This window comes from Staurois parvus, unplaced genomic scaffold (assembly GCF_062004578.1).
Source record: "Staurois parvus isolate SC_StPar_1 unplaced genomic scaffold, SC_StPar_1.0 ptg000476l, whole genome shotgun sequence".
Taxonomy (NCBI): Eukaryota; Metazoa; Chordata; class Amphibia; order Anura; family Ranidae; genus Staurois; species Staurois parvus.
In genome coordinates, this window is record NW_028318272.1 from 2,777,724 (window position 1) to 2,805,113 (window position 27,390).

The 27,390-nt window shown below is 41.1% G+C and overlaps 1 protein-coding gene across 1 annotated transcript in view; it reads right to left on the bottom strand.

The window, feature by feature from the left end:
- Nucleotides 1–27,390, bottom strand: part of ZNF423 (zinc finger protein 423) — a 387,723-nt gene that overhangs the window by 284,454 nt on the left and 75,879 nt on the right. The window lies entirely within an intron of this gene.

Here is a 27,390-nt window from a genome sequence, read left to right on the forward strand (position 1 = left end):
CGATGAAAAACTTGGTAACGATGTGAAATGTGCTGTTGCCTATTACGAGCATCATGCGTGTAGATTTTACACAGAAAATGCGGCTCGACTCCCTGTACACAAGCTGAGCTGCCTTGGAAGCAGGAGCAGCTGTGACTACACTTGTGCATGTGCCAAGGGCTTTAGTGGAGGAATCTGAAGGAGACTATCTGGCTGCTAAGATGTGTGGCTGGTCAGAGGGGAAAAGAGGGGGATGGGGTTATTGGCAAAAGCAAAAAGAAAACCTAAATGGAAAACACAGCATTAACCCTTTCATTTGTTTTATCCCGGTTAGCTTTACCATAACAGTTCCATATTATAGACATGTTTGTTTACATGTAATGGTTGTGGAAATAAAGCACTGCCAACAGCTATGTTAAAGCTAATCTGTCAATATCAGGCAGTTTACGGAAGCTGCTCTTAGACAGGGCTTTAACTTTTAAATGTCAAAATAACTTAAAGGTTCACCTTTTATTTTTGCAGCAGCAGCAGCAGTCACTCACAAATTGAACTCTCCTTTTTCTAAAAGAACCTGACCCATCTCATTTCCAGGATGTCCTACATCCGAGACACATTACCTAGTACTCTTGGCAAATGTCCCAGATGTCAGGCTTACAACTACTGCGCCCCTAGGCAATCCCTTTTAAATCTACAAATGTAAGCACTGCGCCCCACAGCCACATTTTAATAAAATGGTTGGTGGAGCAGGTGGGTTCTCTTAGGCCCCCCTCAGATCTCAGAATTTCCTTAATACCCTAAAGTGCAGCAAAAACTGGACATGACCTTTACAAAATGAAACCCGTACAACACACAGAATATAGTACATTGGCAACTTAACAATGTGTTGGAGTGCCATTCAAAAAATTAACAATAGTGCGACTCTACCTTTTGGTTTGATTCCTGTAGTCAATGGAAAAAAGATGCGAGGGTGGGGGGGGGAATAGAATATACAGTACATCTACATAATAAGGAATACACTGCATTTTACAAATCGAAGAACCAAAAGACAGCCTACTCTGTTATCCAATATATTATGCAGCTCATAAGAAATTAGGCACACATAGAGATAAGGATAGCAGGAAGGTGCAGAAAGAAGGAAGAGAGATAGGACCAGAGGTGGTGGTGGATGGTTAGTACTAGATATAAAAGGACTGAGACAAAAAGGTACAATGTAGGAAAGGCAACCCAGCAAGGACCAGACTGTCCAAAATTTGCAGCAGAGGTCTAGTAAATAGTCTGATGTTAGGCAGTAGATGTCTGGTGGGATGAAGGTGAGCCGCCAAATATGTCACCTTGCATGAAGGTACATTTGGGAACATTTGTGTTGCAGCAAATAATGGGAAACATGATTTGGGTCACACATTTAATATGGCCCTAGTAGCATTGCCACAAGATTATGATCAGGAGTGAATATAGCATCTGTGCTGGCTGTGCAACTTCCAAAGGCCCATTGGTTAGGTGGATGCTGGAACCCCCTCCCGCTGTCACGTGGACCTACACACTGCTTATTTGCAGGATAGGTGAAAAGTAGGAGGTATTATTCACAGTTACCTAACCTGGTTGAAGTACTCAAGAAGGTGTCTGGCAGCAAGTACCTCATTTTCTCTGGACCTGAATGTCACTGTTTTTTTTTTTGACTGAGGGGGTTTGCTATCAGAACCAAAACATATTTTATAAGCCATTAGAGAGCATTCAGAGTATTGTGGAGGCAACGTTTTATCTGCATCTATTTATGTATCTGTTCTTCTGTCCACAGTGGATAAGTACTTAGACTTGAGCAGCAGTTGAATAAAAGTCTAAAAACTGTTCTCACAGGTGCCAGATGATATGATGTTTTAACTGCAAGGAAACATACATGTAAAATGTAAATCATCTTTTGTTAAACTTACATTTGAGTATTTTAGAACTTTGTTTAGGCCACCATGGTACTCGTGGCATTTACACTGTGCACTTTTCGAATACTGTAACTGGTATTTGTACTTTTAATTTATCAGCGTAGCGAATTATAAAGATTATTTTTGGTGTAGCTACTACCATCTTGGTCTTCCACTGGGAAAAAAATCAGACAGTTGGGCAGTTTATATATCAATGGATTTTCAAAGCAATTAGGTAGAAGCAATGATAGAGGACATATGTGTAAATGGGGTAGGGGCATTCAAGTGAATTTGATGCTTCCCTCTGCATTTTCAAAACTATGTACTACATTTTATTGTTGTTGGCTTAGCCCAGGGGTGTATCTACCACAAGGGAAACAAGGCGGTTGCCTAGGGCGGCATTTTTCAGTGGGGCAGCGCCATTTTTCAGGGGAGCAGTGCCATCCCCTGAAAGAAGGAAAGGAAGAAGGGACACGCGCAGCATGGGGACCAGGTGGGATCTGAGAGAGGCTGCTGGCTGCTTGATGGTGTATGCAGAGCATGACTCTTGTTCCCAGGGAGCTGTGAAGGTGGGAGTCTTATCTCTTGCCAGGGTGGGGGGGGGGGGGTTAGCCAGTGTATGGGGGGCGGTGATAGTGGAAGGCTCTCTCAGGTGGGGGTGGGCGGGGGACTGGGGTGTTGTTGGTCAATGTCAGGCTCTCTTCCTGGGGAAGGGGGGAGTTGGCTGGTGTCAGGGTCTCTCCATGGGGGTTGTGTTGCCTAGGGCAGCACGAAACTTAAATACACCACTGGCTTAGCCCACATATAGTATATAATCTCCTGGGTAGTAAGACCCAAAAAAGGATCTATCAAGTCATATGACTCTCTCTCCTCCGATCCCAGGCTGGCCACCCAAAGCACACAGGGAGGCATGGCCTGTATATACTGTAGCTATGGTGAATAAAAGCATCAGTATGCACCTCCCCTAAAACACTGTAGCCATACAAATGGTGCGTTACTATAGGTTCATCCCACTACTTGTGGCTTAGTGATGGGAGCCCTGACCCTGCACATTCCATATGATGAGCAGTCTTAAAATGATTGTAAACCATCATCATGTAAAACAACCCATTCAATTTAAAACAGAAATGAACGGCAAAACATCGGAGTATAAATAACGTATAAAAAAAAACATTATAAATACCCTTTTTATAAGTGATCACATTCCCTCTGTCCTCAGCTGTATAAGAGCGGGGGGGGGGTTGTGGGAGAGGCAGCAGCACACTGTCTTCCCAGTGAATGGCCGTGAAGGCAGGGAGCATGTCAGATGTCAGGACAAGTCTGATAATTGGAGGAGAGCAGGCCGAGTTCCCAGCATAGTTAGAGAACTGTCCACCTGTGCACTCATGCCTAGTGTGGTCAGTTTTTAAAAGGAAAGCAGAGTGACTGGCAGGAGTGCCAGAGATTTCACGCAAAGGAAGCAATACAAAGAACAGGATATTTTTTTCATACAAGTATATGGTACAGCAGGCACATATCAGGAGTCTGAAACATTGGTTTACATATTCTTTATTGATCAATATAAAAGTACAAGAAGGCAGGAAGGAGCAGATACAGTGAGGAACAGAAGTATTTGAACACCCTGCGATTTTGCAAGTTCTCCCACTTAGAAATCATGGAGGGGTCTGAAATTCACATTGTAGGTGCATTCCCACTCTGAGAGACAGAATTTAAAAACAAAATTCAGGAAATCACATTGTATGATTTTTAAAGAATTTATTTGTCTTGCACCGCTGAACATAAGTATTTGAACACCTGAGAAAATCAGTGTTAATATTTGGTACAGAACCCTTTGTTCTGTAGTTCTTGACCAGGTTTTCACACACTGCAACAGGGATGTTGGCCCACTCCTCCACACAGATCTCCTCTAGATCTGTCAGGTTTCGGGGCTGTCGCTGAGCAACACAAAGTTTCAGCTCCCTCCAAAGATGTTCTATTGGATTTAGGTCTGGAGACTGGCTAGGCCACTCCAGAACCTTGATATGCTTCTTACGGAGCTCCTCCTTGGTTATTCTGGCTGTGTGCTTTGGGTCGCTGTCATGTTGGAAGACCCAGCCACGACCCACCTTCAATGCTCTGACTGAGGGAAGGAGGTTGTTGCTCAAAATCTCACAATAAATGGCCCCATTCATCCTCTCCTTAATACAGTGCAGTCGTCCTGTCCCCTTCGCAAAAAAAGCACCCCTAAAGCATGATGTTAGTACCACCATGCTTTACAGTGGGGATGGTGTTCTTGGGATGCAACTCATCCATCTTTTTCCTCCAAACACGACGAGTGAAGTTTAGACCAAACATTTTTTACTTTGGTCTCATTTGACCACATGACGTTCTCCCATGCCTCCTCTGGATCATCCAGATGGTCATTGGCAAACTTGAGACGGGCCTGAACATGTGATGACTTGAGCAGGGGAACCTTCTGTGCAATGCATGATTTGAAACCATGATGGCGTAGTGTTCTACCGGCAGTGACCTTTGAAACTGTGGTCCCAGCTCTCTTCATGTCATTGACCAGCTCCTGCCTTGTAGTTCTGGGCTGATTCCTCACCTTTCTTATCATCAGTGATACCTCACGAGGTGAGATCTTGCATGAAGCCCCAGTCCGAGGGAGACTGACAGTCGTCTTTAGCCTCTTCCATTTTCTAACAATTGCTCCAACAGTTGATCTATTTTCACCAAGCTGCTTGGCAATTGCCCCATAGCCCTTTCCAGCCTTGTGGAGGTCCACAATTTTGTCTCTGGTGTCTTTTGACAGCTCTTTGGTCTTGCCCATGGTAGTAGTTGGCGTCTGACTGACTGTGGGGTGGACAGGTGTCTTTAAAGAGCTCAGACAGGTGCTACTAAGTTAGATTCATGAGTGGAGTAGAGGTGGACATTTTAAAGGCACAGTAACAGGTCTTTGAGAGCCAGAATTCTTGCGCTTTCTCAGGTGTTCAAATACTTATGTTCAGCAGTAAATCCTTTAAAAATCATACAATGTGATTTCCTGAATTTTTTTTTTATTCTGTCTCTCAGAGTGGGAATGCACCTACAATGTGAATTTCAGACTCCTCCATGATTTCTAAGTAGGAAAACTTAAAAAATCGCAGGGTGTTCAAATACTTCTGTTCCTCACTGTAAGTTTCAGCACTATGAGAACATGCTGAAGCGTTCCCCAGGTAGAACAGCCCAATGTTCCAGTGAACCAGAAGATACTGTATGCTGCTGTTGCCACCATGTGAAGGCAGCCCTGGGTTCCTCCACTTCATAGCAGTCAGTAGTGTTCATTATTGTTAAAGTGACAGACTCTCTTAGAGCATCAATGTAGCTACTGCGCATGGGTGACTGCACTTCAGGCATACCTTTGGACTTATCAAATATTCTATGAATTAGAACCAGATAACTGTATTCAATCAATCAGTCAGACATACAGGACACACCAAAAATCAATCCTGACCTAGTTAGCATAGTGTTTGCTCCTGACCGGAAGAAGGAAGGCCAGTCAGAAAGGCCTTGTTCACAGATAGTGAATTGCAGGTAAGGATCCAGCAGCACAGTCCTGCACACTAAACATGGATGCATAGTTGTGAATTATCCCTATTCATCTAGTTTTTTGCATTTCCGGTACACTTAATACCAATAAATGTGATTGCTATGGTTATGAACCAATATTTATTATGCGAACACTGTGGATTATCACAGCTCTACAGTCTACCCAGCAAAAAAAACATTCTGCCATAGCCAACTGGAATTTTACAGCTAACACTTTTCCATGTCTAGATGACGCTGACGTAGCAACTGAAATAAAGAGAGGAGACCACTTCTTAGCCAGGTTAAGTAATGATAGAACACAGGATTATTTTTGAATTATTACTTCACAAAATGCTCAAGCACAGATTCCAAGAGAATACAGTTCGAAGACCTTTTCAAAAATTTAAGGAAGGAGCAAAAAAATTGTAAAAGAATGGTATCTATATCAGACACCTTCAATGCAAGCATATTTAGAGGCCAAAATCACTGCTTAGTCCATCTGGACCCTCGATCAGCAGGCCTGACAGCATTAAGCTCAGAAAAGTGATCTGTGGCTTTAATAAGGAGAAGGGGGCACAGAGGAATTAGCTGCCTAGGTGACAGAGAAAAAGGGAGGGGGGAGCTAGAGAAAGATGGAAATGTATTTGCGGCGCAGAGAGCTCAGGGAGGCCAGAAAGGAGCCCCCCAACCCCCCCGGGGACATCTAAACACCCAAGGCTTGGATGCTCTCATTTCTAGCAGAGCTAAATTCTTAAAGCTGTGCATTCTGCTAGACCACACCAAAGCCTTTCTGCACACAAAAAGCATGTAATAAATCTTTGAAAATAATAAACATATAGAACAATAAAATAAATTGCATTTGTGGCTGAAGGGAAAGGGCTGAGGGGTGGAATCATACAGAAGATGTAACCTTGTTGTGTTATTTTAAATTAAAAAAAAAAAAAAAGGAAACAAATGCACGCATAGCTAACAAAATAAAAAAGGAATTGTGTGCAATTAGGCCAGATTCACACCTTTGTGGTACACTATTGCTTACATTCGAATGCCTTTGCTTTAGGGCAGCCCATGATTTTGATTGGCCTGCCAATACACCTCCAATCACACCCTTTTTGTAGCAATCAATGGCAGTGCAGTACCATGCGTTGCAGCACACTGCAAGATGGGTTCATTGCTTTAGTATGCTGGGCGCCATTTAAAAAAAGACAGGCTTATCACCTCCCAGCTGCCTGTCAACTACCCTCTGAAAGGGGATCCAACATAGATCCCTTTTCAGAGGGACAGCAAGGGCTTCCGCAAGTGTGAATGTTCCCCAATGATAGTATTCTTCAAAGGAATTTTTTTTTGTTGTTCTTATATTATTTATATTTTTCACCATCATTACAAGCTGGCCAAGCTGACCAGCAAATGTGTTTGAAACAAACTGTTATACTTAAAAAGGTGCTTACAACTGTCACTATTCATTCATATGGTTTAAACCAGGGACATTGAATTAAAATTCAGGGAGGTCCAGTCATTAAAATTTTCATCCAGCAGAGGTCCAAGTCTGTTTATACCATGACTTGATTTCTTCATATCAAAGCTCCTCCCCCTTACATTACAGTTTCCCCATTACATCACAGCCCTCTTCACATCACAGTCCCTCCTTTATACCACAGCGCCGCCTTTTAAATAGCAGAACCCTCTCTTTATATCACAGCACCCCCCTTTATAATACAGCTCCCCTTTACAATGCAGCCCCTTCTTTACATTACAATGTCTACATCTCAACCCCCCTTAGCATCCAAGCCCCCCCATTTTACATCACAGCCCTTCCTTTACCTAAATGTCCTTTGTCCCCCCTACAAATCACAACCCCTCCCTCCTTAAATCACAGACCGCCACCCTTTACATCAGTGTCCTCAGCTCCCACCTCACATCAGTGTCCCCCTCCACTTCACATCAGTGCCCTTTGTCACCCCTTCACATCACGCCCCCCCCCCCCTCCTTGCATCCCAGTCCCCTTCACAGCTCCCCTTACTTGAACCCCAGTCCCTGTCACAGCCCCCCCCTTTGCACCCCAGTCGCCTTCACAGCCCCCCTCTCTTGTATCCCAGTCCCCTTCACAGACCCCCTTTTTGCACCCCAGTTCAATTTACAGCCTCCTCCTTTCTTGAATCTCAGTCCTCTTCACAGCCCCCCTTTCTTGAACCCCAAGTGGGGTTGAGGTGGGTGGAATTTGAGGATATCAGCTGGCAGAGGACATCCAGGCTGCTAAGTGGCGGAGCCGTGGTCCGTATAGCACTCGGTCCATTTGCAAAATGTGGTCCACCATTTACTGATGCCTGGTTTAAACCATTACCCCCAGCCCCTGCAAAAAAACAGCTGTAGTTGTTTTAAAAGCATTAGGGCCTATTTACATTAGAACGTACATTGTGTTGATACATTGTGCATCATGATGCACTGTAACACAGCTCCATTATAAATGTGCGATGGGGTGCCAATCACAATAAATGGCATTACAAAAACATTAAAGCGGTATTAAACACAAAACCAAAAATGTAATAGATTGCAGCTTAGATTGCATTAGATGTGGTAGCTGCTTTTGTTTTCTTTCTTTTAAGCGTTTTCCTGCTGTCTTCATCTAGTGATCTGGCAAGTAACATACCTCCTGTATTAGAGAGGCAACACTCTGGATGAAGGAGCACAGGGGCAGCTTTCGAGAGTAGCACTGTCAGTCTGGGGAGAAGGCAGTGTTGGATGGACTAGCAGATTTAGATACTGTAACAAATTGAAGCCAAACTCCAGCTCACACTGCAGTAATGCCACATGAAAATAAGCATTTTTTCTGCTAGCATTTGGCCTCTAATGTTAAAATATGTATGTGCATTTATGCGCATAAGGTGATTGAGCCTAAATGCATTCTACTGGCCAGAATATTAATTTCTTCCAGCTAGTGGAAAACTTTTACGTGCATACTCATGTGTTCAGACAAAAATACGTGTGCTTTTTCTGTATTTATCAGGCATTTAAAAAAACATCTGTTACCTGTATAAGCTGCATTTTTTAAGTACTGTGTTCATGAGGCCTCACGCAAGCAGACACAGCAACAGTTTTTTTTCCTTGTTTTACATGAATAAATAAAAGCTGATAATTGTAAGTGCCCCTGTCAGTAGTAAACACTCTACCTGCTACATTTGCAGGAGAGCTTGTTCTGTTGAAAAACAACAGACTTACTGGATGGATCAACAGATGAAAATAAAGGAAAGAAAGCTACTTCTTTACAGCAGTTCGTACTGTGATCCCATGCCACTGATGCTCACCTCAGCCGACCACGCTTTTAGAAAGGGTTACTGAAATGGACTTCATCTTCGATATGGAATGCCACCATGCCCGAGAAAAAATTATAAACAAGAATTTTTACCAAGATCTGGGCCACTTGGACAATCTTTAGAAACTCCTAGGAACTTAAGCCACCAACTATCTGCCTCCCAGATCTCTATACTCTGTTCTCCCTTGTGATGGTTGTAGGGAGGCCTACAGCTCTGATTTCTATATATTCCAGAACTCCACCCTCCTGCGCCAATATCAACAAGACCATCCCTCATACTCTATTCTAAATGCCGATATGCTATTATATATCTAGTCTAGGGCCTAAGGATGTATGTTTTTTCTTCATGTTTGGAGATCATAACATAATCCCAATTTGAACGCTCTTGTGTTTGTGCTATACATAACTGATACTGTGATTCCTGATCCGCAACACCTTCTTCTTTTCTTTGTATACTGTGTCTCTCGTATTTGTTTATACCTGAAAACCTAATAAACTCAAATTGAAAATAAGAATAAAATAAGTCCTTGCTGACCCCAATAACTGCAGCAACTGTGGAGGTATTCATCCTCAAAGTTTACAATAGAAGAAGTACAGTAGGCCAAGTCAATCTCAGCACTTTGCTCTGTCCCATCTTCCTGTGCACCTTCTCTGTGTTAATATTAGAAAAGAAAAGCCTGACAAAGGAGTTGAGCTACAAAAAGAATGTAACAGTGAAACTAAAAAGCTTCTACTGTAATCTCATAGAATGATTATTCCACAGTGGCAGCAGCTACATAGGTCATTGACTGTCCTAGCCTGGACAGAGTTCTACTTTAAAGTGGTTATAAAGGCTGAACGTTTTTTACCTTCATGCATGCTTTCCTGAGTCTGATTGCGATCCAGCGATGTGCACGAGAGCCTTGTCTCTCCCCTCACTGGCTAAGACACAGCAGCAGTAGGCATTGGCTCCTGCTGCTGTCAATCACAGCCAGTGAGGAGGGAGCGGGGGGCAAGGCCGAGCCACGCTCTGTATCATTTATGGACATACAGGGACAGCTTGGGAGTGAGCAAGCATGAGTGCCCCTAGAGAAAGCAGCTTGTTCTGGGGTCACTACGCAGGGGGGAGGTGACCCAAGAAGAGGAGGATCAGTGCTGCTCTGTGCAAAGCCAATACACAGAGCAAGTAAGTATGACATGCTGTTATTTTAATTTAAAAAAAAAAACTAAAGCTTTACAACCACTTTAAGGCTTGGTTCACACTACAGGTATTGCAGCAATTCTCACGCACCTGCAACCACCCGCAGTCAAAATGTGCTGCTGTTAAAAAAAAAAAAAATGTGGCTGCCATTTATTCTTAATGGCACTCCCACACATGTCAAACCACAGCATATTTGTGGGTACAGGAACCACAGGGAAATGGAATGGTGCAAAAGCCCCATGCGATTTCCTGGCTTCTGCACTTCCACAATGGTACATTTCTGAGGGAAATGCAAGCAGGGGAGCCCATTCAAATAAATGGTCTGCTGTGCATGCACAAATTCAGGCTGCAAACCTGCAATAGTGTGAACCAGGTGTGAAGGACAAGTTCACCTTTGGGAAGATGTTACATATTCCACCCATTTTCATATTCCCTCTTCTGCTGTCTCCCCCTGATCCCCTTCCTAACTGTGAAAGTATGCCAGGGATCTTCTCCCAGCACTCACGATCACAATTTAAAAAGAAAGAGCAGACAGCTTACACTTATAGTCTACAGAAGCCCTGCATTGCACCTGTGATCTGCTGATCGTGGGTGCAATGCTTTACAAGCTCCTAAAAAAATAAAATATTAAATGTAATTTATCTGGAAAAAAAGTGCATTTATTATTTTTTTTAGAAAGGTTTAAAGACTACATGTCCATCTAAAACTATCCTGTTTACAAGGTGACAACACTGCAGTAATTTTATTTACAGACCAAACAACAGTGCCACCCTAGAAAAGGGTAAAACCAATTGAACATCACAAGGTATTCAATTCACTAGGTATTAAAGCATATGTTACATGGGAGACACAAAAAACAAAAACAGATGTGTTATGATAGAGTACAGCATGTGTGTCATTTTTTCTCCTTTTGCCCATAGTTCTACTTTACGAATGATTTGCATAGGATATCTACTGGTACCCAAAGACACGAGGATCATCTCAAGCCATCTCTGACTCAAAAAAAGTTTCAACAATAGCTGATATACCTATATCAGCATTCTATATTTGGATGACATAAGGAAAGATACATACGGATCCCAATCTTTGCTCAAAAATGCTAATTTTTAATCACTCACAACCAGGGACGGACTGAGAACTCATGGGGCCCCCGGGCAATAGGGGATCATGGGGCCCCTGGGTCCTTGCCCAAACTCAAAAAAGCCTATGAAAAAGGTACCAGGGGCATTTCATAGGGCCCTCTACTGACCCCGGGCCCTCGAGCAGTGCCCGAGTTTCCAAATGGTCAGTCCGCCCCTGCTCACAACCTAGAGACTGAAAGATGTGTAACTGAAACTTGAATCTTGACTCTCGTATTGATCATAAAATATATGACTTGCAGCAAATCCCCAAGAGAAACTCCAAATTCGATTTTCAAACACCCAATTGTGGGTAGTAAAATAACTGTAACTTTGAAACACAAAGAAAAAGAAAGTCAATGGGCTTTAAGCATCTATAGCCAGTAAATTTCCGTTTTGTTCATGAAATACAACATGGGGGAAGTTTAAAAGGATGATCCACATTTTGTTCAAGCATAAGTGATGGTATACACAATATAATCTCTAAAATTGTACACATAATTAGTCAGGTTTACATAAAAAGAAAAAAAAAACACAACTCCACAAGTTTGTTTAGTTCAAGCAATAAAAAAATAAAAATAGAATACATAGAAAACCTCCATACACAGAATCCTATACCGAAAGGTGATCCAGGAAGGTAAAAAAAACTCTACAAAGCATGGTCCAATTTGCTCCTGAGAATATTCCTTTCTGATCACCCAGAAGGCAAGAAAATGTTCCCTGGATCGGCAATCTCTGGTGTTATTACCTATAAATGTTACTATCTAGTTCCAATTTGTGCATTTAGGAATTCATCCAGCTCTTTTTTATAACTACTGAGCTGGCCAAAACTAGTTCTTGAGAAAGCCTGTAAAACTGGCGCTTTTCTTCTCAACCCAGGGCTTATTCTTAAAGGTCTATGATTAAATATATTAGGGTTAAATACATTAGAAGAGGAGAAAAATCTGATAAAGTGTTAAAGTGGATCTTCACCCATGGACTGAAAGTCCCTCCTGTCCACCCCTCCTTCGCTCTGCTACCTGTATAGCGGCTTCTTTTTTTTGTTTACCCTTTTTTATTTTTCAGAAAAAGAGTTTGGTCCTGCATTCATTACATGTACTGTGTCTGCTGTGCCTCCTGGGATATGTATGTCACATATTCCAGGAGGCCTTAGTGTTTCATTCACGGAGAAGGGGGAGGGCCTAGCAGTGTGTCAATGGGAGGCCTACTGGCTGGACCCAGAAGAGCTGATGACATCACACACAAACATAATGGCGTGGGACCAGGCTGCTGAGATGAGGATTTCAGCAGCACAACACTGGATCCAGGCAGGGGTAAAAAAATAAATAAAAGAGGGGGTGGGAAGATGAAGATTGACTTTAAGTATTCTTGAAACGATAACACTACATACAATGCTAATGAGAGCCTAGTACAGACTGTGACTGTGCATGCAGATAATCAATAAGTTTGATTAGTTATTTCTATTAGTATTAAAGTGTTACTAAACCCACACTAGTAAAATCAGTCTGTACATGCAGTAAAGCATGCTTGTTACACTCCTTGTAGAACCTAAGGGGTTAATCCTCTGCATTGTGTAAAAAGGTTGTTTGATCTGGTCTTCTCTGCTCCTCCCCTTCTTTCACAATCCCCAATCCATCTGCTGATAGAACAGAGCCTTGACGGCAAGCTCAGTTTGATATGTATTGCTAGACAGTTTTTCTTTTGGGAGAGTACATGTGATCAGCACAGGGCCAATCAGTGCTGTCCAGACAGAGAGTCAGGGATCCTGAAGTCTCATAGGACTGTGAGAGGAGAATGAAAACTCCTCCTACAAGCTTTAACCAGTGCTCTACTGGACACTGATAGAAGTCACAAAACTGTTCTAACTGCTGATGAGAAAAGGTATTTAGCAGTTTGCAGTTAGACGTACTGTGGGAGACCAGCTATAGTGAATGCAGTGCCCTGGGTTAGTAACACTTTGATATCATGGTGTTGTTTAGCAAAACAGCGTTCTTCAGAATATTTACAATTACAATCACATACTTTACCAAAGTTATGAAACAGTCCCAACCTGGTTTAGCAACATTAGCTATTGCAAAGTCTAAATTGTAAAAAATAGACAAGATGGCAAAAAGGCCATTACACTTACAAAATGCAACAAAAATAGATTAATCCATGTAGCAGCTATAACTTTACTGGGTTATATTCAAAATATGTGGAACATGAGTGCAGATATTGCCCAAAGCAACTTCATAAATACTGTATGTGAAAATTTAATTTTTAAATCACAGATTTTCAAATAAAAATCAGTACTTTGAAATGGATCCTATGATTTTCCAGCTGTTGGAGAACTATAAATGCCAGCATGTCCAATTAGCATGAGATACCTCCCAGTTTATCCACAGAGAAAGAGCCACAAACAGTTCAAGCTTCTTGTAGCAGCATGAAGCTAAATTGAGCATTTAAACCCAACATCTGTCGCTAAGTTTGTACGTTCATCTCTTAAATCTAGTAATAGTTTGTATATCCTGTTCTCGCTACGGCCATTTGTTAGACAAGTTGCTATAGAAAGTATTAATACAGTTCTACCACAAGCAGGGTCAAGGAAAGAGAAGCCCAATTATTATGGCCAGCAGAGGCTGGTAATTCACCCTATTATCACCCCCAGGCTCTCGGCACCAAAGACGTACTATCGCTTCTTGTGTCATAGAAAATGCCACTGTTAAGAGCCATGATTATTACACCAGTCCTACCTCTGCTATCAGAGACTCCAAGGGGGGCCAGCCTACTTTACCTCTCTTCAAAGAGTATTATTTTGTCGCTTACAGTGGGAGGTGTGTCAGCTCTGATCCAAAGGGCCACATTTCCCAAAAAAAAAAAAAATTGGACATAAAAAAGTGTCACCTTTTTGTAGAATATGTTGGAGGGATGGAGGGAGAATGAGGAGTAGAGGAACTAAAGAACTATAGGCACAAAGTCACTTGAAGTACACTTCGGCAACATGAGATGTGTTAATGTGATACTGGTTAATAATGCCCAAAGATAACCAACAGTAAAAGAAATGCAGGTTAGTGGAAATTTTTAGTTAGCTAACCCCTTGCAGAGGAGAAAAATGTACAATTCTAGCAGAAACAAATTGTGAACATACACTTCAAAATTTACTAGGAGAAAAAACTTCATGCTTGATTTTTTTTTTCTACAATAAACAGTATTCTGGAGCACCTTAGAGGACATAGATCATTCCTTTTGCTCTCACAATGCACTTAAAAAGGACCATGTCTAAGGGTCAACAAAATAAAAACTATACACCAACTTGTAAAGAAAGTGATATTATACATACATTATATTACAGAACACTATATATGGAACCTTCCTATCAGTACATATCTTCACTCTTTGGGCACCATTCCTAATCAAAGAACAGCAAAAGGGTCTACCCCCAACCCCTGCTTTGGGCTGTGGGAGACCCTTTTGCGGTATTATACATACAGTACCTGTCCGTTGGCCCTATTGCTAAAACCTCACTCTGTAATGGCACAGATTCTACAGGCACTGGCATTGTAGTTTCTCCTGGCGACCCCTATGTCACTACTGTATCCTGCAGGGACTAGGGTTTAGCAGGAAGAACCATAGAGGCCAGTGGGATCCCACCGCCTTCACCTTGCTATGGTTAAGAACAGCTGATGAGACTGTTCTGTCACTTGCCAGCCAAGAAGGGAAAAAAAATCTAAAATAAATTGTAAAAATAAATGTGTTTTGAGCCATGTCATTCTATTTACTGTATTACAACGGCCTTTTGAAGCAGTGTTTTCACAAATACTTTAAGGAGTTGATGTACAGATCACATACAAGAGTGGAGATGAGGGTGTGCAGATGTGCAGGATATGGGTGCTGGTGGGTTAATATATAGGTCACATATAGAGTCTGGATGGATATCCCATGTACAGGTGGGAAAGGATTAAAAAACAAATGATCCCACAACCAACCCCCCACTCCCATGTTCCTTGAATGCTGCCTGTGATCTGATCCTATGAACGATGGTTCATTCATTAGTCCCTCCTCCCTCTGTTGTGAAAGGAAGGGGGGCTTCTCAAATGTAAACACTAGCATGTTTACATTTACGATCACTATGATTGACCATCATATTGCACATATCCATTCCAAATGGCTCTACATATTGTGTCTGTTCTTAGCTAATGACAGTTCAAATCACATCCATTAATGCGTGTAATATAGACACTTCATCCTTAAAAGAAAAAAAAATGGACAGGAGGCTGTGTGGTGCTCAGAAGAACAGATCAGAAAGATCTCACTGGATATATATGATGGGCGGAAAGGTTAACAAAATGAGTACAATGAAAATGTAGTTACACTTAAAGTGTATTTCCACTTTTACAGCCAAACTAGGAGAACACCTACTTTATATTTGTTACATGTCCCCAATCACATAGCATAACTCAAAAATAACATAAAGCTTGCAGCTTATCTTTTTTAGATGCTCTTTTCTGTAACTTCCAGCAAGGAAAAATCCGGCTTTGTTCTCTTTGTTATGAGGGGGCTGGGCTGCTTTTGCCATGATTAACCCTGTCTGTACTTTGCAGGCAGGTCTTGAAGTCAGTTGTAACTAGATTTGTCCTAACAAAGGGTTAAAGGTTTAGACTTCTTGCATTGTATTTTAATGAGGGCAAACTTAGAACACACTCTCTCTGATATTCTTAAAAAATTCTTGTTGTCAGCCAGGACACCTTCCCCTGAGAAATATCTAAAAAGGTAAGAAATATCTTTTATAAATAATTTTACGTATACTGTGTGAATGGGAACGCATAAACATACAGTGGGGAATTTCTCAAATTTGGCTGCAAAAGTGGAAGTACACTTTAAACATCCCATTTCTCTTGGGAACATGAACTACAGCCATTATGAAGGGTCCCACTCTCATCATTGAATTTTGTTTTATATTATGATACACATGGAAGTGGTATAAACACCCTAAGAAGGGTAGGAACTGAGCCCCCCAAAATAACTAGTATGGGAGACTGATGTACCACTTCATTTTGGGTGGAGTGACCAAAACACAGTTTCAAAATTGATTCAAATTTGATTTAAAATTCAAAATGGATTCAAAATTGATGATTAAATACAGGAATATAGGTAAAAAATAAATGTAACAAAATGTGCATAGCTGCAACCATTATATCAGTTTATTTTAGAAATATATTTTAAAAAGTATAACTGGCCCTTTAAGATACCTAATTGATCAGTAAGCAGATATCATATGGTACTTTGCTGTCTTACTGCTGAGGGAAGAAAGCAAACATGAAAGATTGAACACTAAAAATGTAACATATTGTAATGTTTGTGTGTCTAATGGACAACAGGAAGTTGATATATTTGTAGTCCTACAGAGGATGCGTTAACAGCCTTGCAAAGTCTGAGTACAGCAGGATTTACCTTCTCTTAGTATCCCATTGGAAGCCATTAGCTCTATTTTATTTCAATGCCGTTTTTTCGGATTATCAACACAATTATTCTCGCTATTGATCTGGAGGTCGTTTTGGGCCAGTCTTTAAATGGTGGCAAAGGCTCCTCTTCATTTAAGGTGTGTGAAGAAGCTTGTCCTCCAGGGTCATTTTACTTGGTAAACTTTAGCTGAACCAACTACATTATATTGTGGCAACCCAGTCTAAGTAACAGTAATAAAATCTGAGTAAATGGCAACATTGCTCCGGTGGTAACAATGCATCATAATAAGGGCTTACTCAAGTTTCAGCCAGCATAAGGATGTAAATCTGCTTAAGTTCGTGAGAGCTTGAGTTCCCTCTCCCTACTGCGATTGAAAAGGCACAACGGTCATTAAAAACTAGTCTACAATATATCACAACTTGTTCGCTGTGGCACATATCCTGGCATTGCAGTCTATGCAGAATTAAAGCTAACCCAAAACCTAAAGGACAGATCTTAGATATACAGTATATCAAGATGTATCAAGTTCTTCTCTACAGATGAAAAATGTATTAAATGTATGTTTTGGGGGTTTTTTTTTGCTTATCACAATGCCTAAAATATAAAAGTATGTAGAATTTGTATACAATGATTATAAATTTAAAATATATAAATAAAAAATAAATCTATAGGGAACTACCTTCGTTCTCTAAGCCCTGCTGACGCCTTCCCCCTCAGGATGTATCCTTATTAAACTGTAAAAGGCTCATTCTGACTCCCAAATATAATATCCACAGAAGAAACAGCCACACTCAAGTCAACCCAACAAGTAAAAGATTTTTTCAGCAAGCAGTGTACATACAACTCCACCTTGACTACACCCTCCTGATGTATTTCACCCGTGATAGTAATCATAGAGATATTCTCTTTAAGGCCCCAGGGCATTTGCCCAGCTCTCCTAAATGCATTTCCTCCTGGCAGTGGTATTTTGGCTGAAAAAACACTTGGTGCATGTATACACGTCTAGATGCGTTTAGGCACCTCAAGTAGTTAGGTGTTAATTCATTTCAATGGCCAGAATAATCTCAATAATAAATTCCAACAAAATAAATTAACACTCAAGCTCTTGACGCACCTAGAGTTAACATACGTATCAAGCATTTTTTTGTGCCAATACTCCTCTGCTCCCGGACGCGCTGGCAGTGTTTTTTTTCTACCTCTAAACGCCTAAGTGTGCATGAACACATGAGCTAACATAGAGGGGGCGTTTAGAGGCAGGAAAAAAAACAAAAACCGCCAGATGCCCCTAAAAGCAGCGTTTTAAATACACATTGTGCACGAGGCCTAAATATATTCAGTTCTGCCAGGCATGTAAAGCCTTTATATATTTATGAATGTTATTAAAAACTCTGGTACATGCAGTTGTCACAAAGCACTGCTTTAGAATTGCCTGGATGTGTGCATAAACAGCTCCTAGAATATGACCTGACCTTCATCTTAATTATAATGATAAATAAGGGTAGACTCTTTAACAGATGACAACGACTGTGTTTTACATGGTCAGATGTTTATTGAACAAGTGGTTTAAACAATCAAGGTCATTGATGGAAAAAGTATCTGATAATGATGGCAAAAAACTGGATAATTGGACTCATGTATGGCAATCGATGCAAGAGTTCAATTATTTCTAAGGATCTGACCATCTATGCTATAGATAAAAATTAAAACCACTTAAGTTTGTTTACCTGCTCTTAACAAAATGTCATTTAGATGTTCTATGAGTAATCAGGGTCACTGGAAAAAAAGTTGTTGGAAGCTTAAATAACTGAAAAAGGATACATAAGGAATTCCTAATACTTGGGCCTCAGTCAATCCAAAGTCAAACAGATGGTTTACAAATGGAAGATACTGTTTAACACTCTCTAGAAGTGGATGTCCTACAAATATCAGTGCAAAGGTACATCACACAGTTCAAAGCCAGCCATAGCAGGGACCAGCGGATATTCAATCCATCTATGGACAGGCTGGTCATACTGAAGATGACCCATCGCACAACTTCAGTACAACAAACCTGTCAGATTTTTTGCATGTGATCACTGCCGGTGGCTATAGCCAGCAGCAGTAATCATTGTGTACTGCCAGCAGGGAAAGCTTCTTGCTGGCAGAACACAACTGCTCTGCTAGAGGGATTCCCCTATTAACATTGTCAGTGTTGATGGGGGGAATTGAGCAATTTTCTTTCCTGAAACACATGGTTGCAGGTAAGCAAATCAAGTCATCTGTGGCTTTCTTAACGAGTTACAAAAGACCTTTATGGTGACCAGCCAGAGATCTGCAGATCACTTGCATTCTTACAAAAACCCTGTCAACAGACCATTAATTTCAGCGACACCATTCATTTCAACAACAATTTTCCCCTAGTATTTCATATGTATTTTATGCATGTCAATTACTTGCAAAAACCTCCATTTTTGTAGATCTTCAAAAACCCTGAGCCTGCTGCCGGGCACCACCATCTTACATATGATGTTAGTAATCCCAGCAGACTCAGAGCTGTCACTCAGATGACACTACATTACTACCCCACACTCCAGCTCTGGTAACTACATAAAAGATTACGTATGGAGGTGAAGAGAGGAATGGAGGAGCTAGGCCAGCACAGACAGTAATTGGACACTCCACATGTAAACAGGGACGTGGCTATATCAGGCAATTGACTCTTCCTTCCTTGGCTAGTCACATTGCAAGCGAATGAAAAATTGTTTACGAAAAAGAAAAATGCTGAGGTTAAGCATTTAAAATACGTAGTTGCTTTGCCTGCAGTCTTAGTTGGTTACAGGATATCTAATGTGCTTGAGTTATGGCAGCCTATTTATTTTGAATGGGCTGCAAAAATACATAAGCACATAAAACTTGACATGCAACATTTTTCTTTTAACATGGAACACCACAATGTGCAGATGGTTCACACAATTGCACTGCAGTGTGCTGCTCAGGTGCACTGCCATACCTGCCTATATGTGTTGCAGTGCCATTCTAGGTGAATGACATCTCAGTGCACTTTATTTTACGTATTGCAGCAATGCTCGTATTTGCAGGTCATTACCAATATACTAGTGTAGACAGGCTCTGGTACTGTATGTAGAGGAATACAAAGCTTACCAACATCAAGTCTCATTCTAATTGTGAAGCAACAGAATGGTGCAGGGGTGTTTTGCTGCTCCAACCCCTCGGTAGTTTGCAATCTCTTAGAGACCGGTAATTTAAAGTGTTACTAAACCCAGGACCCGGAATTAACTATCTGGTCACCCACAGTACTCAGAACATGGAAATGCAATTATTTTAGTAAATATAAACTGCTAAATCCCTTTTCTCATCAGCAGTTAGAGCAGTCTTGTGACTTCTATCAGTGTCCAGCCGAGCACTGGTTAAAGCTTGTAGGAGTAGTTTTCCTTCTGCTCTAGGAGGATGCAACACCCCTGACCTCGGTATGGACAGTGTTGATTGGCCCTGTGCTGATCACATGCACTCTTCCAAGCAAAAAAAAACTATCTAGCAATGCACACCAAACTGAGCATGTACAGAGTGTTTCCACACATATGTCTTATCAGGAGATAAGAGGGAGACACTGGAAGAAAGGGAGGATCAGAGAAGACAGGATCAAACAGCATTTTTACAAAATGCAGAGGATTAACCCCTTAGGTTCTATAGTGAGTATATCATGTATGCTTTACTGCATATACAGACTGATTTTACTGTGGTGGGTTTAGCAACACTTTAAAGTCCCCTTTTTGAAGATGATTACACGCATACACCAGATTCCAGTGGAAACAAATTCTTGTGGCTGGAGTGACAGGTGTATGTGAATAGTGGCTCCTGCTCACTCAGTACAAAGTATTGACAGGCTAACAGCAGCCATTGCTGTTCACATATATCCACACACCAAGTGGTTACCTATGGATAGGGAGAGATGTCTGAGCCTGGAAGTATTTGACTAGGTATGCAGATACATAAGAACAGAGATGGTTCAGCTGAAAGAATCCGCTGATCCTTGACACTAGAATCCGATGTATGAATGTAATTACCCGTGGAGGCCTAAAGCTTTATTAACAATATTCAGCAGCAGAATGTCACAGTATCTGCCTCATCTAAAACTCAAAACAGGTCTGATCATGCACTGTGACATTGATCCGTCACACAGAAGTCAGTCAACAACTAAGTAACTCAGCTGAAGTCCAAGGCTACATTCACACTGAGCTGAGCATTTTCAGGCTTTTTAGCAAGTGTTTTTTCAGGTGTTCTTGAGTGTTTTTTGAGCAGATTTGCAAATATTATAGGGATTTTTTTCCATTTAGGCATTTTTTCTGTGGCCAATAGAAACCTGTGTAGATGTGTCCTAGGCACATACAACAGGAAAACTAGAATCAAGCACGTGGCTGCTGTACACAGAAGTTCTGTACCTTTCTCCTTGATTTGGGGAGCTGTTCCACTGGGCCAACAAGTTTCATCCTACTTTCTCCCAGGCTCTGGTGGTTCTTGCCCGGCTCTTATAAATGGGGATCCTTGGGATCATAGATACCCATGAATAACAGCAATGAATTGTTTAGCTTCCAGAAACAGACCGTCCTCCATTTTGATCACAAGATATGTGTTTATAAGGTGTGGAGTGATGCTAGAAAACGGGAGAGGAGCTGCTGTTTGAGCTGAAAACGCTTAAAAAAAAACCACTCAAAACGCTAATTTCTTGCTGTTCAGGCACTTTCCATTAAAGACTATGGGGACAAAAAGGTTGAAATCTGCCTGAAAAGTAGCGCATGTACTTTTTTGAGCAACAAGCGTTTTGCTACAGACGACAAAACGCTCGAATGTGAACAGGGTCCACTGAAATGAACGGGATTTTCCTCACTGAGTGTTTTTGAGCTTCGAGCTGAAAAATGCTCAAGAGTGAACAGGGCCCAAGTCTGGACCTCGATCCCATAGAAATGTTATGACTTGATCAGAAAAAGGTCTTTCAAGAAATCACAAAAATATACAGAAAATGGGAAAAGGTTTTATAGACAGAAATGGACCAAAATACCCCTCAACACTAACTGAAGATTTAATTGGCAGGTATATAAAGGATATTTTCAGTTAATATCAATAAGGGGCATATTAAAAACAATGAATCTGACATTCAGCGCAGGTGAATCTTTCAGGTGCATGCATTTTAAATGACAGTGATTGATTCATTACCAGTCCAAAAAACAAAAGTGCCCCTAAAAGAGATTTTGCCATATAAGGGTTCTAAATCCATCAATGAATATGATTGTTTGGGCCTTTCATTCAATAAAAAATGACTGTGCTGAGGGGAAAGCAGTTATAGTTATTGAAGATGTCATAAAAGTATTTCTAAACCTAAGAACATACAATATATTGCAGCACACAAGTGCTTAGATGTGGTGGCTACATTAGTTTTCTTTTTTTAGGCTTTTTTTTCTCCTTTATTATCACCTGGTGATCCAGCCAACTGAACTGTGTCTATGGAGATGCAGCACTGTCATTATAGGCACTTCTGATTTAGCCTACAGATTACCTCCCCTTTCCTGATCTCCAACATACTGTAAGGGGGCAGTGTTCTGTAGCCCGAGCTAATAACATTGATTGAGATTTCACTGCAGCAAAGGCAGACAGCACATTAAGTACCACACTCAGTGGATTTCTGGCAGGGTCTACATATTTTGCACCTATCGAACAGGTTAAAAAAAAATGCTTTCAACTGAATATTTAACAGGTCAAAATGAAGCAAATAAGAAAATCATCACTAGGGTTTACATAAACTTTAAACAGTAACTCCACTTTTGTTGAGAAAAAAATCCCCTCTAGATGTGAATTGCAATGTAATTTGCAGGTATTGTTTTGTAGAAGATTCCTACCTTTTGCTGCCTGAAGAAATAGCCATTTGTTTCACCATGTCCTTTGCAGACTGAATTTGAATGGGAAGGTCTTGGTTTGTTATAATCACCTGGTGCACTTTCAGTGTTCTAATGAGAAAAGCTGCAGGGTCTGAATCCCTTTAGAAGTGTTTAAACCTTGGACAGTATCTCACCAATACAAAAACACCTATTGCACAGGGATACCTAAAATCTGACTTGTATCTTAGTGCAGACTTCGGGGAAAATCAGTGAGCCAATCACACAAGCAAACAAAATAAAATTTTTGGGGGCACCTTTAGGTTGCCATTTTGCACCGCAATTCACAGAATGTTACACCGGCTGTAGACTCCAAAAGGAAAGTTTATTTTTAATAACATTTCATTACAACATGGCTTATGTAGATGTTATATATTTTTTAATTTGCTGGATTTTCTTTCAGTGAAAGTGGAGTTGCCCTTAACTTAAGGTTCACATTTTTCCCATCAGTCACCTTGATTGTGTTTTTAATGTGTTTAATAGGAATGGGACCTAGTAAAATGCTGGATGCTATTGTAATAATATCAATGTTAATTAAATATGACAAAGATCTGATCACACTAGAACACAACATTTCTTAGGATAATGTACGTTACTATAATGCACAGTAAGGACCAATTCAAATCTAGTGACTGCAGAGCGGCAAGCTTTTAAATGCACATTTTATGCTGAGTTTTTGTAGCAGCACCGTTTGTTTAAATGGACTGCAAGTTTTTGGAAAACGCAGTTTTGAGCGCTTTTTCATGCAACAAAATTTATTTTGCGTGTTTGGGGTGCCATTAACAATAATGTGCATTTTTCCACGACTTTATCACATTCCAGAATTGCATGACACTGCCTGAGATACTTTAATGTCCATATGTGAACAGGGCCTTATGTTAGCGATGAACAGGTAGTGTTTTTGTTGAGCCAGTGAACAGATTCCTCCAGCCACACAAATGAGGTGGATGGAGAAATCCTCCCTGCCAGGGTATTGTATTCTGATAGCAGGACTCCCACGGTCAGAATACAATGAATAATCTGCCCTTATTCAAGATGGACAGGGCGGAAATGCTGGGGGGTGTTTTTCAAAGTGATTTCTCAACAAAATAAAGCATGGAGACATGGAAGGTGGCGTTTGCTTTGAATATTAAAAATGAGTTAAAGCAGAGCTCCACCCAAAAGGGGAAGTTCAGCTTTAAGGCCTCATTCCCTGCTCCCCATTGAGGATTGGCACCCTTGGGGAGCGGGTACCTGATTTTGACAGGTACTGGCTCCCACTTCCGCTGCAACCACCTAGACAATTGGAAGCGGAAGTTGTCCTCCCCCATCCCTCCCCATAGTGTTCTGGGACACATGACCGGTCCCAGAAGACTACCATTCACAAGCTGCAGTGCTACTCGCGCATGGGCACCCAGCTCTGTCAGAGCCAGATACCCACACATAAGATGTAGGCGTCGGGGAGAGAGGACGGCTGGTGAAACCGGCTGCAGTAAGCACACCGCTGGATCGAGGAACACGAGTGTCTGTTTTTTTAAAGTCAGCAGCTACAGTTTTTGTAGCTGCTGATTTTTAAGTGTTTTACATTTTGACAGGAGCTCCGCTTTGAATAGCATTTTTGCTTTGTGGTGCTTAGATGCAGTGTAGTTCTTTTTTAAGGGCTTGTTTACTGTGCATTGACTGATGGTTTTCTGCACTGAATAAATGCCAGTCACCACTAGGGCACATGGAAATCAATTGTTTTCTCTGTTCCCTGTTCATACTGCAATGCAGCCTGGAAGTGCATTTCAGTGAGCTCCAATAAAATGCAGTCATGTAGTATTTTAACCAAAGCACCTTATGCATGTATGGTGTCCTGTTGTGCGGAGACATGAATGAAATGTTAATTTGTGCAATTCAAATAAGGTTAAAAAAAGGGGAAATAAATGTGATGTTCTGAAGCACACATTATATCACCTTATCACAGTGGCTCAAACTGACAGTTGCCCACAACCTCAGTCTGCATTCACACTTGAGCATTTGAGCTTGAAGCTCCAAATAAGCTCAAATTTAAAAAATCAATTATTCTCTATGGTACCTGATCGGATGAACAGGCACCATAGGTTACAATTGATTTTTTAAGTTTGAGAGTTTTTGGAACTTCAAGCTTCGAGCTACAAAACGCTCAAGTGTGAATGCAGCCTAAAACATAGCATTTAGCAGGCGGCCAGTGTGAGCAGGTCCTATAAAGCTGCACCTGTGTAGCAGAAAAATGTAGCCTACCTCATTTTTATATGTGTTGTGGTGCATTTCAGCACATTCATTTCGAATTGGCTGTTTAACACGCTGCGCAGCATTGTGGTGCAAAACAACCTTAAAACAAGTTTATATTCTGTTTATTGCTTCTTTAAGAGCGGATGTGTGAGCGGTGTCACCAAAACCTGCCTGCTTCTCTACTGGAAGCTCATTCTTTCTTCATGTTTTTTTTTCCAGCCAGAACCTACGCTACAGAGAATGGGCTGTGAAAAGCATCTACAATCTGGACAAATAACCACTTTTTTCAATCTAAACAGTATGTTAGAGAGAAGTAAGTTTCTAATCCATTAGAAAGGTAATAAAACAATAAAAGGAGATGCACTAAAACACCATTTCTAAAAACCTTGTTCAGTCTCTATGTTAGATTATGGCGCCAGGGTATCAAATTGAGTAAAAGCTTTCACAGCATGAAAACAAGGCCCCTTAGAACAACACCGAAGACTCGGCAACTTTTCTTTCCTAAGAATTTTATAAATGCTTACTGAAAGTATTTAGGTACTGAGAACTCTTTGGGATCTAATGTTGGTCACACTAGGGTATCTACACATTGTATTGCGCAAAGCGAGCACCATCACCATAAACAAAGACACTGAAGAAACTCATAGAAAATCAGTGATGGCTAAATGTGTGTGTCTACCAAAATCTACCTTTCAAAGTGAAAAAATCAAGGCAAGAAATTATAAATATAATAGACAATAGTGGTATTGTATGACATTGCTAGCAAAGCAAATCTCTTACAACAGGGATCTCCAGACTTTCTGAACAAGGAGCCAGTTTACTGTCCTTCAGATTTTAGGGGGGCTGGACTTTTGCTAGTGGGAGTAAACAATCCATGTTTAGTATTAACAGGGGGAATAATGGTCCACCATTGTATTAGTCGGAGGAATAGGCCCAAAGCAGCAAAGCAGAGGTGCTGCATCTAGTCCCTGGGCTGCAACTTGGAGACAACTACCATACCATGTAGCTCACACACAAAGCAGTGTTTATTTCATTCATGCCATTAAAAAAAAGAATGTTGAAGAATTCAGGAGCCAGTCAGTCCTGTCCTAGGCCTTAGGATTCTAAACACATATGAAATGTGCAATTAACGCTTTATTTTTGCCGTCAAATTTGAAGCTAACACTTAGTAAAAAAAAAAAAAAGCACCAGTGACTATAAAGACTGTCCCGTGTGCTAGTTTCTGCTGCTCAGTCCTCCACCCCTTGCAGCGGTGACCTTCTGGTACTGCAGGGGTTAATATGAGCAGCCGGGTCTGTGAAAAGCACTCATCCAGTGACAACTATGCCTGCCTTTTCTTCACCCATGCTCCATTCATAGGAGCTGTACTATCAGTTCCTACAATGAAAAGCACTCTATGAATGGATGAAGGGCGGGTGAATGAACAGTACACACAGAGTTAATAATGGCAAATGCAACTTTCCTGACCCCCATAAACAGAGAGCCAAGTAAAACTTTTTCTTAGTCCAGATTTTTCCAGAAAATAAAATGTTTCAATATTTACACAAGTTATGCTATGTGTTACGTAGAAATATACTGTTAAAGTGCATCTAAATCCAAAAGCATGGATTTATTTGAATGGGCTGCCGTGCCCCGTGAAATGTAAAAAACTGCAGCCCACACAGGAACTCAGATTCCCAATGCAGGTGCGATTTCCAGTGCAGGCGGCCTGCCATTAGGATTAGCGGGTTCTGCGTTTCACTGTTTGGGTGGTTGCAGCTCTGAGAATTTGTGTGGGTCCCGCAGCGTGATCCGCACAGGTGTGAACCTAGCCTAAAGAAGGAAGAAGGGCAGGAGCTTTCAAATCCTCAGACTTCTGCGCCAGCTGCATGAGCAGTAACAGCTAATAATCCACGAAGCTAAGTGCAGTGGGGACCAGGGAAACCGGAGAGCATGTATGATGTTAGTTCACTTTTTATTTTTTTGTGAAAAGGTGAACTTACACTTTAAAAGGAAATGTGTCTCACCCAATGGATTCAGAACTTTGTTACAGATCTGGAACTGGAACCAGAAGTATAAAGGTCAAAAGAACGGACTTTCATTTTCCCTGGTTTTAGAGCACATTCACACTTGTGCAACTTGTCATGCGACTATGGGGTCCAAAGTCACAGGAAAAGTGGCACCCCATGTTTCCTAATGAGTACCATTCATATCTGTGTGACTTCAAGTCGCAGCAACTTGAAAGTAGTCCCTGCAGTACTTTGGTCCGACTTTCATGCAACTTGAGGACCACAGACTTCAGTGCAAACCCTCCAAATTTGCATGAAAGTTGCATCTGAATGATGTACATGCAACTTGTGTGTGACTTTGTACAGCACAAACAATCATCCTTGGTCAAAGCCAAAGTTGCATCAAGTCGCACTGTAAAGTCGTAATGAAAATGCTATGATTTTGCAGTTGCACAAGTGTGAATGGAGACTAAATCTGCAACATTTTCCCTAGTTCTAGTAGTAGTGTCTCAAGAAGTACTAAAGCCAGATACAAGTAGACAAAAAGATTTTTCAGGAGGTCAGCAACAGCAATATCTGTATTTCTCTTAGTATTTGTTTCCTTACATGTCCATTGGCAGATAAAAGTTAAGACTGCCCTAAGGAAGAGTTAAAAATAATAGAGATGCATTGAAAAGTAGCAATGCATTTTTACCAGTGCACCAGCCTACCTAAAGCACAGTAGAAAAAAAATGACATTATCTGTAAAAAAATTGACA